Raw genomic sequence first — 13,309 nt, forward strand, 5'->3', positions numbered from 1 at the left:
CCATGCTATGCCAAGGAAACTTCTGCTCACTGGAATAATATTCTTTTCCGGTGCTGCCCTCTCTTTACCTCACCTATTTCCCTAATGAGACTTTATGCCTCTCTGTCAGGATTTCTCTCTGCCTCTCTGACAGAACTCCTCCACTAAGGAATTTAGCCTTTCTATTCTTGTATACTAAAAGCTGATTTCCCAATGCCAATAATAAACCTCTTTGTTAGCTATGTACATCATTTAAAAGTCTGTTTGCCTTATTTTCCTCATCTGTAAAATGGGAATGATAATAGCACTTACTTCTTGGAGTTGTTCGAAGACCAAATGAGATATTTGTAAATGAGCTTAGCTAAATGCCTGGCACACAGTAAATGTTATATAAATGTTAGTTCTTTTTATTATTATTTGAATAATAATAAAGATAATTACTACATTGATCCTCTAAGCCTTTCATATTTTTCAATCTTGAATCTCTGTATTCTATGAGGCATCTCTACATATTATTTGAAGGCACAGGCAGTGACTAGTGAATGATTACAAGTTTCTCTGTCTGCTTCCACTTTGGGGATTTTCCATTGTTGGGTCACTGCTCATGGGAAAGTTTTTTCTTTTTTTCTTCCGCTTATGGTAGGAGGAAGCATAAATGATCTGATTCTATTGCTGATATATTTCTTCTTGATTAGTCTGACAAAGGAAATAGGGTTGGGATTTGCATGTCAGGTTTTATTGATCATTTGATTTGCCCTGGGTACGTTTTGGCTACAAGTGGCTATTTCTTGCTAGGTCTGTGCAGGGAATTTGATTATAACGTGATAACTTCATTTGATGATTTTCTCCAAAGGCTCTTTACCAGTAATTCCTGTATAATTAATTCCTTCCTTCAATTTGATTTCCTTCTTTTTTGCTTTTTAATAAGTTTAGCTAAAGGTCTGTCTTTTTTTGTCTTATTATCTAGCTTTTTGTTTCGCTTAAAAGTTCTTTAGCCTTTTTGTTTTCCAATTTATCTATTTCTCCTCTAATTTTTAATATTTCCTCTTTTGTGTTTATTTTGGTTTTATTTTCTAGTTTTAAGTTCCATATCTAGTTCTTTAATTTTTTCTTTTTCTATTTTGTTAGAATATATCCTCAAAGATATACTTTTTCCTTTCTTTATGAAATCTACTTTGATCATTCTGGAACAAGTGATCTCTCCCTTCCCTGCATCCCCACAATGCTTTATTAGAACCTTTCTGATTTACCTTTGACCAAGTCTCAAGATGAATCTTGTGTGTAGCCTATCTTCCCTCCTATATTGAGTACCATGCTAGCTAAAACTTTATTTCCATTCATTGTATGTCCACTATAGTATTTTTCATAGTGTTTTGAACTTGAAAGATACTGCATGAAGAGATAAATGGTTTTGAATATGATGCAGGCATGTTAATTTATGCCCTGTGAAACAATGACAATTTGTTTCACAGAGCATAATAGTTTACAGTTATGTGAATACTTCATTGATTAATTTAACACTCCCCCCCCACACACACACACCTTATTCATCAGGAATTTGCAACCAGTAAACAAGGATATTCAGATAGACTTGAAGCTTTACCTGATAATTGTTCAAGTCATTTGCTTCCAACCAGCTTTATCCTAAACAAATACTCTCCTTCTTCAAAACCTTCCTTAGGAGAAACCTTTTGAATCTTGGTATAAGATTCTGATCAATACCAGGTCCTATTGATTCTGTAACTGCAGCATTTCTTAAATCTCTTCATTTACCTTCTTCTCCTATGGTTTCCACTCTAAGATAGCTTTCATAAATATCTGCTGAAATAATGCAATAGTCAGCCTCCCAATAGGCAGGTAGAACAGTGTATCTATGTGGTGCAATGAATAGAGAGCTAGGCCTGCAATAAGGAAAACTTATTTTCCTGAGTTCAAATCTGATCTCAGAAACTTACTATATGACCCTAGACAAGTCACTTAATCTTATTTGTCTTAGTTCTCTCATCTGTAAACTGATTTGGAGAAGGAAATGGCAAACCATTCTATTATCTTGGCCAAGAAATTCCCAAATAGGGTCACAAAGAATCATGACTGAAACAACTGAAGAGCAATGACAGTAGATATTTCTGCTTATATTGTCTTTCCTTCAGCAATATACTTCTCTTCCCACAACAATTAAGTTGTGTATGTAACAGTTCTCATTTAATCATGACTACAACCATATGTTGTATTCTATTCTCACCCACCATGTTAAAGATGAAGAAACTAGGATTTAGCGAGACAGGGTGACTGCTCAGGGTTACACAGCTAGTAAACATCTGAAGTGGGATTTGAATCTAGGTTTTACTGATTCCAAATCCAGCAGTCTACTCTCTATACCACACTGCCCTCATTATTGTTCAGAATCTTTTTATGGTTCCTTATATCCTATTGAGTAAATATCATTCTGCTTAGACTAGCATACAAGTTACCTTAGATACCAACATTTCATTCCAATATTTCATGTGCCTGTTATCTTCCATGTGCCTGACACTAATCAAAGTGAGCAGTAAACTGATTCCTGTGTATGTCACACATTTTTCCTGTCCCCAAGTTTTTGATAACATTTTCACCTATCTAAAAGTTCTTTTCCAACTCCTTTACTACACTACTCACTGAATTTCTAGGCATTCTTTAAAGTTTAATTTATAACTCATCTCTCCTAAGGGACTTTCCCTGATATCTACCATTGGTAATAATCTTTATATTATTATTTGTCACTGTTTTTACTCACCAGCACACAGAGATAATATGTACTCTAGGACAACAATTTCCAACATTTTCCATTGTGAAGATCTCTTTCTAATGTCACAAATTTTCATAGACTTCCTTGTAATTCTAGTTGTAATAGGTAAAAATCTCATATAGCACTTGTATGGTGCCACTCTTATACAGTTAGCATATTTAGGATGATAAATTTAGAGCTGAAATTGATCTTAAAGATAATTTATTTGAATCACTCTGTTCTGTAGCTAAAGTCTAGAGAATGTCAGTAAATTGGCCTAAGTATCATAAATAGTAAGTGGAAGAGCTTTGATTCAAATTCAAATTTCACTCTACCATGATATATCATATCCTATACACTAAATTCTAAGTTTTAGGAAGGTATGAACTCTGTTCCATTTTAACTTTGTATCTCATCTAATTCCTTGCATGGTATTTTGCAGAAAACAAGTATTTAATAAACATTTGTTGAACTGAATTGTGAATCCCTCCTTAACCTCTCCCCTCCCCCATTTGCCCTCTTGTGTTTTTTTTTTTTCCCTCTCATCCCTGTAGCTTTTTCTTGTTTGCTACAGTCATGAATATGAGTTTATGTGTCCTGTGACCAGATGCTGGTGACATCTTCTTAGCTAGTTTTCCCAAATCCTCAGACCTAGCTCCCTATATTTGATTTTTTCTTTTTTGCATTTATTTTTCAAGAGAAAAATAGAAGATAGTGAAATGTAAGAATAATAGGATTTAGTGCTGAAGGAAACCTTAGAAATCATCCTGTGCTGTACAAAGATTTGGATTTTGAATCAGAAAACTTGAGTCAAATTCAGATTCTGTTTATTATTCCTTGTATAATGTTAGGCAAGTCACTTAACCAACCTAGAGTTCATCAAAAGCATTTACTAAATCCCTACTATGTGCTAGGCTAAATGCTTATTATGTGCCAGATTCTATATTAAATGCTGGAAATTCAAAGAAAGGCAAAATGAATCCCTGTCTTTAAGGAGTTTACAATATAACAAAGGAGATAACACACAAAAGAGACAATGAGACAACACACAAACAACTATTTATAAACAAGATATACATAGAATAAATTGGAAATATTCTCAGAAGGAAATCATTAGCATTAAGGACAGACTGACTAAAGTTTTTTTGCAGAAGATAAAACAAGATTCCTTCCACATCTAAATTTAGGAGTCCCCTCATTTTACAGTTGAGGACTCAATAAGGAACAAAACAGAACATTGTATTGTTATTTGAAAAACCTGAGTGGCTAAGTTGGAGTATTCTATAAAAGATAGAAAGACCCCAATCATGAGGCAAAAAGATCCCTTCCCTCAAAATTTTTGATCTAGAAGCCTAATTTAAGATGACGTTTTCTGGGAAAAAAAAAGAATTTGAGAGATGTACAATCTCTCATTCTTTTGATGTCCCAGGAAAGGTCTGTGACCTCTGAATATGTAGATAAGCTACCTAATTTCCCACACCCATTCTTTCCCAAGGAAACCACTGATGTTTATTTCCCTGGCTGAGCCAGGAAATTCTCTATTTTATTTTACCCTCCTAGAAACAATCCTCATAAATGAAAGAAAACAAAACAACAATAGGAAAATCTCTATCCATTCTGGATTACAATCTACCAATGCTTTTTGACTGCATTTTCCACACACAATCTAACTCAGGATTTCTTTGTCATTATCAATCAGAGAACTTTGCTGGAAAAAACACTTAGAAACACACAAAAACACACAGAAAATGGTGATTTATCTGGCATTTTATCACCTGGAAGTCTTTCTTAACTAATTCTCCCACCTGTACAATAAATACAGTTATAAATGTTGTTCATAGTGATGACCCAGGTTTGGGAGATTCCAAATTGTCTTCTAAAATTATTAAGTAAAGATTAAATTACATTAGCTCAATTTTCACCATTAAGTGTGTTTTGTTCTACCCTATTTATAAAGTTATAAAGTCTATTTAAGTTGCAGATGAGGCTTTGGTTAATCAAAACTTTGCATTCCCCGACTTACTGGAGACAATTCAATCAATCTAGTAATCTAAAAACATATGTAGTCTCACACAAAATGCCTCGGGCTTTGTTGGAAGCCAGGTTACACTTATATATGTACATGTTGTCTCCCCTGTTAGAATGTAAACTCTTTGAGAGCAGGTATTGCTTCATTTTCATTTGTAACCTTAGACCAACGACCAAGCATATTGAGCTTAATAAACATTGTTAGTTGATTTTAAAATTATTGGTTTTGTGAAAATAAGCAAAAATAATTTTGGATTTTTTTAAATAGTGAACTAGATTATGAACCTTCCTGATGAACTCGTCCACATTGATGGAGCCTGAGGGGTAGTGTGGTACAGAGGATAAAGAATGACAGATCTGAAATCAGGGGCCTTGAGTTCAAATCTAGCCTCTGACAATACTTGTATAAGTCATTTAACCTTTCCTCATTTGTAAAGCAAGGGGCTGGGTTACATGACCTCTAAAGTCTCTAAAGTCCCAGTATGTAGGACCATCAGATGAACTGAGGGGAGTCCAAATGAATATGTTTCATATTCTATGGAGAATGGATTGCATGTGCTTAAAACAGGGAAAGACATGCTTCCCTATAAAGATCACTCTTCAAAATATCTTTTCCCAATCCTATTTCATTGACAGACAACTACCAAAAGACTAAGCAATGTTTCAGATGCCTTAAACAACCACAAAACATCCTGGCTCTGCCTTTTGATATAATGTTCTGCTCACAGGGATACTTAGTAAATGCTGTTGCCTCACTCCAGTAGCTTGCCTTCAGAGGAACATACAGTTCATTTGCTTTGAATCATGCAGATCTTATCCAAGCAAGGAACCTTGGGGAGTAGCAGGAGAGGCAAAAATCCCTTTGGAGAGAATCTTTTGAAAGTCTTCTTTGCCTTGGACTCAAGCCATGTTTTTCATGATACTAAAGAGTGCCAGAGTTTAGAGACCTAGTCATATGAACACTCACTAAAATCAAAGGGTTATATGTGATTATTTCATCCTTTCCTAGGTCAGTCCTTTAATTTCTGCAAATAATCTCCATCAACCAGCACACAGAGTCCACAAACACAAATCCTTGTTAGCCATGCTCACATGTTTATATTGACTCAGCTGTGGCCTCTGGGAAGCAAGGCTTCCCAGAATGAAGAGTGCTATGTATCTTTTCATCTCTTTTCTGATTTGACTATTTCATTGTGGAATATTTAAGAGCAATGGTTCTCTGAAGTTTCTCTAGTTATTCTGAGAAATTTTGGCTTTTATATTATTAAATATAAATATTATATTATTGAAAATAAACAAAAATATGTAATTTGTTGAATACAAATTGATTTACCTAGCACATTTAGTATAGCAAGTATAAGTAATGGGAGAGGAGAGGGAAAAAAGACCAAGCAATGAAGGTCCAGCCCTTGGAGTATGCTCAGATTTGCTAGTATTTGCCCTTTCAAGTGGATTATACACAGAATGCTCTGAGGATTGGATATGCCATCGACTAGTCTCCCATGACAAAAATATTTGGAAAAAATAAATACAAATCATCTATTTCATGGATACATTAACTTTATAATATCATATCTTGAACACACAAAGAATTAAATCCAAATAGTTTCTCTTATTGAAAGGAAAATGAGCTTGTCAATCTTCTGAGTCTCCAGTAGTGTTGCCAACTTAAATGTTTGATGTGCTATGGTTCTTTGCAGCAAAGAACATTGTACCATGAGAAAAAATGCTTGAGACCCAGTGTTTCAGAAAGCAAACCCAATATAGAGGGCCATTGGATGCCCAATGTCATTTTTATTACTCAGTCACAAAATCACTTGGGAAAACTCAAGCTGATCATGAGCATGTGGTTGGTACTATATACAAAACCTAGTGTCTAATGGATATAATCATGAGTTGGTATAGTGTTTTTATGGGAGTCAAGAGAATCAGATTAAAGTTTTTTGGCTTGGCTACCACTTGGTTGTGTGAACTTAGGCAATTACCCCAATTTCTCTGGGTTTCAATTTCCTCATCCTTGAAATTGGGAAATTGGATTAGATGATCTTTAAAATCCCATTCAACTCTAATATTCTCTTTTATTTGAAAGTCATAGCTAGGAATAGGGTTATGACAATGAGATTGGTGAGGACATGGAAGAACAATGTAGCATGTGCAGGGACATTTTAGGTTCTTTTTTTGAATCTTTAGATCTTTTCTAAATTGGTTCAATATGAAGCCTAGAGACAGGAACATTTAGGAAATCAGCAAACATGATCTAATGATTTATTAAATTTTTCTGATTTTCTATCTCTGTTTCAGAAGTCAGACCAGTCTCTTAGTGGATAAAGCATTGAACTTGAAGTTAGAAATACCTTAATTTGAATCCCATTCTTTCCATTTATTAGTCAAATGATGCTCAGCAAAAGTATTTAATTTCTGTATTAGTTTCCTCAACTATAAATCTGAGTGATAATGTCATTTACTTTATCATATTGTTATGTTCTTCCAATAATATATAATATTCCTAGTACTCAGCATTCATTTTCTTTAATTTGCTTCATGCTCAGGTGAAGTAGTCCCTCTTTCACTGTCCTTTCCTGATATCCTCAATTGTTATTTTCCTTTCCCCAAATCATTGTGTATTTATCTTGTATAGAGGTTATATTTACTTCTTTATGAATATGTCTTTTCCTGTATTAGAATATAAATTCCTTAAGGATAAGGAGTTCCTCAGTAGACCTTAATAGATGCTTATAGATTGATTTGTCCAATTAGGCTTTTAGGCTTTTCTTTTTATTAATGTTATTAAAACTGAAGAATGGTGAGACCTCTCCCTACTTTCTACTGAGACTTCAGCTAGAAAAAAAGTATACCAAAGTATATATTTTCTTGAACAATGTAAACTGAATGGTGTAGTAGATAGAGTACTGGGTTTGGATTTGGAATGTGAAGATTTTAATTCCAACTCTGCTAGTTTTTGACTTGTGTGATTTTGAACAAATCTCTTTGAGCCTCAGTTTTATCATCTGGTGAAATGAAAGAGTTTGGAAGAAAAAGTTGGGATTAAAGAATCTCTAACATGCCTCTTCCAGTTTTAGATCTAATAAACTTTTGATTAAGCAACCATCAAGAAATTTCAGCACCAATTTAGTTAGAAAAAATCAAGAGATTCATTTATACTTTTTCAATGGTCACTCATATCTATTGAAGAAAATAGTTGCTTGCAAAGCTGTACTGACCTATGATCTGGAGGAGATAACAAGATAATTAAGATATCATTCTTACTCTCTTGGAGCCAACAATCTAGCAATGAGTGTAAAACATATGTAAAAATATGTGCTACTTAAAATATGTATACAATAATTATAATGAAAAGAAACCAAGATGATGAAGCTCAGGCAGCAACTCAGCTGAACTCTCCTAATATGCCTCTCCAAACAACTTTAAAATAATAATCCAAATAAAGTTTTGACATGGAAAAAGCCAATAAAAGATCAAAGAGAGACATTTATCCAGTCTAAGACAAATTAGGAGGTGGGCAGGAAAAGTCTATCACACCAAAGAGGAAGATATCCCAGAGCACAGGCACAACAGCATTGGTGGTGAGCCTTGGAGATTGTCTCAAAAGCAGCAACAGCAGCAACAACAACTTTGGGAGCCCTTGGCCCAGAGATAGTAAAGAGGCAGACAATCAGTCAGCAAGAGATTAAAGGGATCTTTTACCAGCACTGGGTACAGCTGGTGCTCGTTGGTAACTGTTGCAGATCTGGGACCTATTTCCGGGGTAAACAAGGGAGCAGAGTCCCTGGTGGCAGTTCCAAGATGGAGAGAAGCACTAATGTTTGTGACTACAGATGAACAGGGCATCTGGTCACAGTTCCAGAGCCAAGAGGATCACCATTACTTGTTGCTGCAGAGAAGCCAAGGCTGGTCCTGAGTGAATATCAGAGGGTAGACCAAGAGAGTAGTGACCATACTCCTCCCCAAATCACACCACCTTTGAAACACTGTAAACTTGTGGACCTCAAAAATTTCTGAAAACTTCTGAAACAGCAGCATGAAAAAGCCTGAATGTTGGTACAATGCCTCCCCACTCCTCAGTGAGGAAAGATCAACTTTAACATAAAATTTAAAGCCAAGAGATTGATTAGAAAAATGAGTAAATAACAACAACAAAAGAACTTGACCTTAAAAAGCTACTGTGGTGTTAAAGGAGACAAAGATTAAAAACTTAGGGGAAAAAAAACCAAGAATGTGAAAGAAGCTAACAAAAAAAATCAGAGAAAAATATTAATTGGACCCAAATCCAATAAGAATTCCTGGAAGAGTTAGAGAAAGAGATAATGGTGGTAGAAGAAAAATGGGGGAGGGGGGGAAATGAGACTGATTCAAGAAAATTATAAAAATAGAATTAACAGCTTAGTAAAAGAGGTACAAAAATACTGATGAAAATAACTTAAAAACAGAATTGGCTAAATGGAAAAGGAAGTAGAAAAATTTACTAAAGAAAATAACTCCTTAAAAATTGGAATAGAGGGGAAATTCTGGGAAGATGGAATAGATAAGAAAATTCCAAGCCCTCCAGATTTTTCCCCAAACTAGATAAAATAGCACCTCGGGACAAACACAGAATGGTTAAAAACAAGCAAGGGTTGGGGCAGAACCATGGTCCTCCTGGGACAATCAGAAAAGATACAAAGAAAGATATCAGGATGGAGGTTTGGCCCTGTGAAATATAAACACTCCAAGTTAGTTCTGCTGAAACATCAAGCAACAATCCCTGGAGCAATCTGAGTTGGGAGGTAGTTTCGGCCACAGCCACAGAAAATTTTACTTTTCAATGTGGAGAGTTGGCATCTGAGTTGAAGAATCTCTACAGATAAGGAACACCATACCAAGCTGTGCTGCTGAGAGTCAGCCCTAGGCAAAAAGGAACCAGCACATGCCCAGGGAGTGCAGAAGCAGTGTGGCAGAGTTGCTGCTTACAAGAGAGCAGAGTTCTTGAATTTGGTTTTCAGGACAGAAGGACCTGAGTTCAGAGGAACTGCCCGGCTTTAGGATTAGAGGTGATTAGATCAATAAACTGCTAAAAAAAAAAAAAAAATGAACAGGCAAAAAAGAAAAAAAACCCACCCAAAGAAAGTGACTATGGAAATAAGGGAGACCAGGATTCATCTTCAGAGGGGATACTAAAGTTAAATAAAAAGCCTTTCTGAGGAAAAATTAAAACTAACAATCCAAGAAAAATAAGAAGATTATGAAAAATAAATCAACCAACTAGAAAAGGAGATCCAGTATCTTAAGACAGAAAATGACTCTTTAACATCTATAATTGGGCTAGGGGAAGCCAGCAAAGTTATAACAGACTAAGAAATAATAAAAAAAAATATAAAGAATGAAAAAATATAAAATGGTATGCAAATTTCATAGAAAAACAACAGATCTGGGGGATAGATCAAGAAGAGAAAATATAAGAATAATCAAACTACCTGAAAACTACTATTAAAAATAATATTGACGTAAGAATACAAGAAATAATTAAAGAAAATCGTCCTGAAATGTTAGCACAAGAGCAGAAAGTATAAACAGAAAAAATCCACTGATTACCATCTAGAAATGACCTTAAGAGGAAAACCTACAGGAACATCATAGACAAATCCTGAAACCTTCAAGTCAAGAAGAAAATACTATGAGCAAGAAGTATAAACAATTCAAATATGGTAGAGTCACAATTAGGATTACATAAGACTTGGCAACAACTATATTAAAAGACTGTGGATCTTGGAAGACTACATATTGAAGAGAAAAAGAATTAGTTGTGGCTGAAAACTGATACCCAGCAAAGTTAAGCATAATCATAAACAATAATAATAACACTAAAAAGGACATTCAGTGAATTACCAAGCTTTCAGGATTTTGTTACAAAAAGATCCAAACTTAATAGAAAAAAATGACATAAAATCCAAGAGAAATATAAGGTAAACATCACAGACTAATTTCAGGGGATTCAATAAATGCAATCTGCTTATGCTTTATTTGTGGAAATTTAATTTAAGCCATATGTCTAAGACTGTCATTAGCAACATGGTAGTTCAAAAAAAGATTGGGATACAACTGAGTATGATATGATTCAAAATCATATAGAAAAAAATAAAAAGGGCAATTATATTATATGAATGAAGTATAGAGCAAGAAATAAATACTGAAGAATTAGATGGGGGAGGAGGATGGTAATTTGAGAATCTACTCCCACCAGGAATGGATTAAAGAGGGAACAATACTTATATATCTAGAAGGGTATAACAATCTTCTAAATTTATAATAGAAATAAGAAGGGAAGGAAATAAAATAAGGAGGTGTATATAGGGTGAATAAATTCATGGGAATGGGATAAGGTGTATAGATTAATGGGCATTAGATAAAGATGGAGAGAAAAAATAATGGTGGTGTTCTTGGAGGTCGGAGTAGATTAAGCAATAGCAAGGCAAGGTAGAGTTAGAAATAAAACATAGGAATCAACAGAGATATGAAATAAGAAATATACAAAAACACGATAATAATGATCAGGAGCAGGATTTGTTAGAAAAAAATAGCAAGGCTAAAAATCACTGATCTCCAAAAAAGTTAGATTTAATCAAAAGAAAAAATAGAGAAACTATACTATATGTCAGCTGTATTAATATCATTTTGAGTACTTAAAGAAGCTAAATAACATAAGGTTGGAATATTGCTATGATGTGAGAAATGTTGAGCTGATGGATTTAGGAAAATTTGGAAAGATTTGGATTTATGAAGAATGATTTTATTCATCTTTAGAGAAATAAAGGACAAACAAGCATAGTTTGTCTTTATATAGATATATATGACTATATATATGTATAATGTATATGCATATGATTATAGATATCTATGTGTATGTGTGTATATATATATATACATGTGTATAATGTATACACACATAACACACATTTTATATATATATATATATATATATATATATATATATATATATATATATATATATCTGTGATTAATTGTAGCCTTCTTGATGGAGGTAAGGGGGGGAAGGGGAAAAAAAGAATTAAGTAAAAAGTGCACATCAGAAAACAAAAGAAAACCTACAAGGAAACAAAGAAATATGGACAGCTTTGAAGATAATGTATAGTATTTATTATATAGGCTTTCTTGACATAGAAATTTATTGTTTTATTATTGATTAGAGAAATGCACATTTAAACAACTCTGAAATACTATCTCCCACATATCTCCAATGACAAATGCTAGAGGGCATGAGGGAAAATAGTATACCAATAAACTGTTGGTACAGTTGTGAACTGATCCAACCAGTTTAATTTGAAGTTATTCCTAAAGGGTTACAAAACTGTGAATAATACTCTTTGGCTTAGGAATACCACAACTAGATTTATACTCCAAAGAAATCAAAGAAAAAAGAGAAATCTATATATATCAAAATATTTATAGCAGCTCTTTTCATGGTGGTAAAGAATTGTAAATTGAAGGGATGCTCATCAGTTGGAAAATCCTTTAACTAAGTTTTGCCATTTGATTGTGATGGAGTACTCTTATGCTATAAGAAATGATGCAAGAAAAGGACCCACAAGTGCAGCCCTTTTTGTAGTGGCAAGGAACTGGAAACTGAATAGATGCCCATCAGTTAGGGAATGGTTGAATAAGTTATGGTGTTTGAATGTTATGGAATATTATTGCTCTATAAAAAACTATCCGCAGGATGACTGCAGAAAGGCTTGGAGAGACTTAGATGAATTGATGCAAAGTGAAATGAGTAGAACCAGGAGAACAGTGTACATAGCACCAACAAGATTATATGATGATTAGTTTTGATTGACGTGGCCCTTTTCAACAGCAAGATGATTCAGGCCAACTTGTGATGGAGAGAGATAGAGTTCCATCTGTACTCACAGAGGGGACTATGGGAACTGAGTGCAGATGAGAACATGATATTTTCACTTTTTGTTGTTTGCTTGCATTTTGTTTTCTTTCTCATTTTTTTCCTTTTTTGATCTGATTTTTCTTAGGCAGTATGACAATTGTGGGACTATGTATAGAGGAATTATACATATTTAACATATATTGGATTACTTGCCATCTGGGGAAAGGGGTTGAATAAGGGAGGGAGAAAAAAAATTGGAACACAAGGTTTTGCAAAGGTGAATATTAAAAATATCTATGAATGTATTTTGAAAATAAAAAGCTTTAAAAAAAAAGAAATGATGAGAAAATGGTTTCAAAACAAACAAAAACTTCCCAACATGGCAAGACCTACGTAACGAATGCAAAGTGAAATAAGACAGCATATTCACAGCAATGTAATGATGATCAACTGTGAAAGATTTGGCTAATCAATACAAAGATCCAAGACAATCACAAAGGTTTTATGATGAAAAAATACTATCCACATCCAAGGAGAGAAATGATGAACTCTAAGTGCAAATTGCACTATCATTTTCTCCTTTCTTTTTTTGTCATATAGAAATATGTTTTGTCTGATTTTACATAAATAATATCATTTTGCTT

The sequence above is a fragment of the Antechinus flavipes genome, chromosome 1 (assembly GCF_016432865.1).
Source record: "Antechinus flavipes isolate AdamAnt ecotype Samford, QLD, Australia chromosome 1, AdamAnt_v2, whole genome shotgun sequence".
Lineage (NCBI taxonomy): Eukaryota > Metazoa > Chordata > Mammalia > Dasyuromorphia > Dasyuridae > Antechinus > Antechinus flavipes.